Here is a 6,000-nt window from a genome sequence, read left to right on the forward strand (position 1 = left end):
AAGCACTACATCATTTACATACAACAAAAGCATGATTACCGCATTGCAAAATAATGACCTCTTCAATGCCTTCTTGTTGCATAAATTTAAGTATCATTTGTTCCAATTGATCAATGCATAGACCAAAGAGAGTTGGTGACAATGGACATCCTTGTTTAACCCCAATAGTGCTTACAAAAATTTCTGAAATTCCTCTTTCCATGCACAATTGACACATCACCTTCTCATAGATTCGAGAAACCGCAAGCATGAACTCACTTGGCACTTGTAGCTCTTCCATCCTTCTCCACAAATTGTTACGTGGAATCATATCAAAGGCTTTCTTAAAGTCCACAAAACAAAAATACAATCTCTTTCCTTTCAACCGACTTTCCTCCATGAGAACACGGAGAGTGACAAGATGATCAATGGTGTTATGGCATCGACAAAAACTCACTTGTCCTTTTGCACGTTTGTCATTCTCTTTAGCCTAATCACTCAATCTCATCTCCATTATGCACCCAAACAACTTTGCCCCATAAGAGACCCAATCATTATAGTCTGGTAGTTGTTTACATTCTTTGCATTCCCTCCTTTATGCAAAGGCTTAACCCAATTAGTACTCCAATCATAAAGCATACCATGTTGAAGTGCAAGGTTGAACATATCACACATTCACTCATGAGTAAAATCTCCCATCCATTTGATCGTCTCCAGCTTGATATCTTGAAGATCTCCCACTTTGTGAGTGGCCAACTTTTCAAGCTCACCGCATACATCGTCAATAGTAAAAAAACAGGACATACATGGGAGTGAACCATAAAATGGCATTTTTTCAACATTTGGTTGCCCATATAATTGCCTACAATGTGTGTACATATCCACAATACTCAAGTTACCAAAATTCTCAACCCGCTTGACCCTCAAGTTTCTCCAAAATCTTCCACATGCACGTGCCTTTTCTTGGACTTAAAAAAGTTGTTGCTTTACTTCCCATCTTCTTCTCTTCTTTTGAATCAATGCGTTGTATATATGCAAATGACTTTGATAGTTGTCTTTGTCCATAGTTGCATCAAGATTTATCAAGGACTTTCGAGCATCTTGACATTATTTATCAAACCACCTTTTGCGTCTATCTTTGTTGATAACATGGAGATGCTTTATGGCAAAGCATTCTTCGGCACAAGAACAAATAACTTTCTTGAAAGTTTCCCATTTAGTTTCCAATGGTGCGTCATATTGAAGCTTTGTCATCCATAACTTTTGCTCAACCATTTCAATGTACATTGGTGCCCGTTTGGAATCCATACATAGTGATAATTTCTCTTCCCTTTGGCTGAGAGTATCATGCTTAGTTGCTTCTCCACATGCAAGGTCAATACATAAGGTCCGATGGTCTGATTTCAAGGTCCATTGGCCAAACATAAAACTCTATACATGATGGCTTCGGAGAGTAGAATATAGTCAATCACACTATCCCCATTATGTTTTCTACATGTAAATCCATTGGTTCCACTCCACAAAGATACACCATTGGCAATGAGCATACCTATTCTATTACACATGTGTAAAAGTAACTTTCTATAGTGATCTAGCTCTTTGTCATCCATTGAAGTACGATCATACAAGTGAACTTCCTCCAACTCCCTTGAAATGTATGGCATATCAAATTGTTGAGTATCATGGTGCAATGTTTTTGTGTGAGCATTCATATCCTCAAATACAATAACATCACCTTCGCCTTTGAAATAAGCAATCTCCTCTTATAAATCAAAAAGTGAATGATCTTATCCATGCAAGAATAAAGGGTTGAATCATGATGAGGAATGTAGCAACCGGCTACAAAAATGAGCGCTCTTTTTGGTGTCATAATTTTCAGCCATACATAACGTTTGTACTTGTCATCTTTCACAATCGATACAAAATCTTCCAATCCTTTCTTAACCAGACATGCTACCCCTCCTTGCCCTCTTCGTTGCTTGAGATTCTTTGACCACATCAATGAATGTACATTGCAATACTCCAAGCTGTTAATCCTTTGTGTATCATGCTCCCAAGTTTCAACAAGAAGTCCCATGGGTCATTTTCTCTCTCTCTCTCTCTCTCTCTCTCTCTCTCTCTCTCTCTCTCTCTCTCTCTCTCTCTCTCTCTCTCTCTCTCTTGTTTTTTGACCCATGGGACCCTTAGAGGTAGACTCCCCTTGCGGGGGTGTATGACTGGTGCTGCCTTTTAGTGTGTCCGTGAGTACTTTGTGGTGCTCCAAAATGCGGGTGAGGTATGTTCCGAGAGCCGTAGGGGAGGGTTCCGTGTTTGAGAGCAAATCTGAAAAAGTAGAGCATCCATGTAGTATCTGTTTGAAACTAGCTTGAACGTGTGCATATGCAGGACATTCAATTGTCACATGAGCTTCATCCTCGATGGCTTGCATATTGCGTGGGGCATATGTGTCCGGATGTGGACTTGGGCCTCTAGTCGGCTTGTTTTGTAGGATTCCCAATACTTTGGGTTAACATGTTTGCAATAGTATTCAAACTTGGACCGATGTGTGGTTGTTTTCCATTTAGTGTGGAGACAATCAAGTAGAGCTACCTCAAAATTCAGCATACATTCCCCTTCCTTCCCTTTTTCAACTGGCATGTCCACATAAGTTTCATTCCACTTTGCAAACCATTTTCTAATGTCTTGGACGAGGCTTGAAGTTATGAATTTGCTTTTCTTAGTTTTTTGTGGTGCACAACCAATCTCCCATGCAATGTGGGGGATTCGAGTAACGGGCATCAATTTCACTTTCATAATGTATGTATACATTCTTATCAGAGCTTTCATCTCTATGGGCATCTTGCCTGTTTTCAAACGCAGCATTGCATATGGTGTTGTCTTCTTGACTCCCATGTGTCTACATAGGAACTTCTTCTGAATCTTTTCAATTTCGTTCCATGTGTGGGCTGAAATGCTAACACCCCAACTTTCCACCCCCATATAAAATGGTTTGCACTACACATGTCTCAAATATAATGGTTTTGATCTCCTAGCGTTTGATATCCTTTTGCATGCACATGTTTTCAAATTGGTAGTATTTGGCATGACCTGCATCAATTCTATTTTGTGCACATTGCTTCCAAGCATAGTTAGATGGGATATCTATTCCCATATATATAAAGTTGTCCACTATTTCAATTTTCTTCCCTTGATACATGAGAGTTGGCTGATTCTCCTTCTTATGAGTCCTCACTAGCATAAACTTTGTCTTGTCTACATTGATTGAGAGCCTTGTGTGCAGACAAAAAGCATGTATGGCATCTACCAATTTCTGTAGGGATGTTATATCATGTGCAAAGAGATCTACATCGTCTGCATATATGAGTAGTAAAAGTGTCAACATCCCAATGGCTGGGCCATCCACCCCCTCTACTCTTGCTTGAGGTATAAAATCCTCAATCTAGTCTATGCATAATCCAAAGAGAGTTGGGGATAGAGGACACCCTTGTTTGACCCCCATGTTACTTGAGAATTCCCTTGACAGGCCTGTGTGTGTTTTTAACTGGCATACAACTCATTGTTGGTAGAGATGTGAAACCACAACTCTGAGATGCTTTGAAACCCCTATACATTGCATCCTTTGCCATATTCCACTTCTAGGGACTGTATCAAAAGCTTTGGTGAAATCCACAAATAGCAATGTAAAGTTTTTCCTTTTAATCGGCTTTCTTCCATTAGGACCCTTAACGAGATGAGGTGATCAATGGTGTCATGCTTAGGCCAAAAACCTGCTTGTTCTTTAGCACACTTATCATTTGTCTCTGTCCACAAGCTTATGGCTTGTTCCAGAATACTTCCCAAAAGCTTAGCCATACAAGACTCGACCATGATGGTATGATAGTTAGTGGGATGATTTACATATCCTTTTTTGAAGAGTGCTTTTATCCAGCTCGTTTGCCAGTCTGCGGGCAGCCCTTGTGTGATTGCTTTATTAAGTAGCTCGTGTATCCATTCCCGTGCAATGTTACCTGACCACTTAATCATTTTGGAGGTTAACTGTAGCGTATCGAGAGCCTTGCCCTTAGCCAGTTTTTGTATGCCTTTTATTACCATCTTGATATCTAGGTGCTCTTCTATTTGATTTACATATGGCACATCAGTCATCTCTCTCGGATCCTTATGTACATATAACTGCTCTACATATGCATACATGTCCTCCGAACTTATGTCCCCCATTATGTCTTGCCGTTTTCCCTTCATTTTCAGCCATTCTCCTTTGGGATTCTTTTTGAAGTTTGTTATTGCCTGTGTCTTAATATGTAGCTCATATTCCCTCCTTTTCTTTCTCTTGAGAGCAGTGTAGTTCTTTGCCAAAGCTTCCCATTCTGTAGTTGTTTTGGGTATTGACCGCAATTGTCTTTTGACATGCTTACATTCTGCGTCAAACCAAGGGTTGTGCGGTAACCCCTTCACATTGTTTGTTTCCTATGCATTCTCCCCATCGTTTCCTCTACTGCTTCACAAAGTGCTTGTTTGAAAATTTGCCATGCTTTCTCTATGTGGGATGGTATACATTCTTGTGCAAGTTTTTCGTCTAGGCATGCCGCATAGGCTCTCTTCTTGTCTATTTGCATCTTGTAGGTCCATGACCGAGAAAGGGGCTTTTTTTTCCCCATTTGAGCAGGTATTTTCAGCCACACATGATTGGTGTATGGTCTGAGTTTGGCGATCTGTCCCCAATTGCAAAATTACGAACTATGTGTGCGTCCTTGTAAATTAATCAATACATAATCAATGGCACTCATGCCCTTGTGCACCGTGTAAAATGTATATTCCCTGATTTTAGCAAATTTCTTCACTCCGTTGAGAGCTAGGTTGCAAAGAGGTCATCATCCTCAAAAGAGCCGTGTCTTGCGGGTTTTGTCACTGGGTCTTTTAAGCATCGCTCCCACATGGATCTATTACATCAACCTTATGGTCCATTTTCGGGTGCGTCATGACATTGATTGCTTGCATTTGAGCACGTGCTATACGAGCATTCATATCACTAATAAGCATAACCATTCTTTCTTGTGTGTATGTATTAATGTCTGTATACAAATCCTTAAATGGATCACTTTTCTCTACATTGAAAGCACAATAAAACAGTGATTCCCTATGGGGAATATAGAATCCGACAATAAACTTTACCGTTTATGAGCATCTTTTTTGCATATTGCGATCACTTGTTGAAGCTCTTCCTTATACATTACTGCGACCCCTCCTTGACCCCTCATTTTTGTGCATGGCATCCATAGAGAGTGTGCGATGTATCCCTCAATATGTGGTATGCGGCATGTCTCATACTCCCATGTTTCCATCAAAAAGAGGACATCCGCTTGAGGTAAGACCTTTGTCAGGCCTTCCCCTTTGTGCCATGGAAAGCCTCGGCAGTTCCGACCTATTACGGCTAGATCCCCCCCCCCCCCCCCCCCCCAACAAAACAAAAAAACAACTTCACGTCACTCCCACCTGCATCGACACCTCTGCTTGCGTGACACGGAGAGAGATGATGACAACACGATCATCGCCTTGACATCCGGTCGTCGACTCTTTGCTTGCCTTGCAGACATCAAGGAGTGAAGCCTACGCCCTGGGCTGGCTTGTCGACAGAGACCAATCATGACACACACGCACACACAAACATTTGTAGCCGTTGAGAGAAATAGCAACGCTCCGCTGTCGCAGCAGCTCGTAATGCAGCTTGTGGGGGGGGGGGGGGGGGGAGAGAGAGAGAGACACACACACACACACACACACACACACACACACACACACACACACACACACAAAGAGAATGAATCAATGGGAGCTTCTTGCTAGGGGTGCGCATGTAGGGGAGAGGGAGTGGTTGCACTATGAGCCACTCTCACCATGTCCCACTAGATTGTGGTGCTAGTATTCAAAAGGCAATATGTTATACTTATGTTAAACTATTGCACCTACCTATTCCATAGAGGGGTTCTATGTAGGGTTGCTCTAGCATGCAGAATAGGCCGGCTC

The sequence above is a fragment of the Adiantum capillus-veneris genome, chromosome 18 (genome assembly GCF_014529385.1).
Source record: "Adiantum capillus-veneris isolate H3 chromosome 18, ASM1452938v2, whole genome shotgun sequence".
Classification (NCBI taxonomy): Eukaryota; Viridiplantae; Streptophyta; class Polypodiopsida; order Polypodiales; family Pteridaceae; genus Adiantum; species Adiantum capillus-veneris.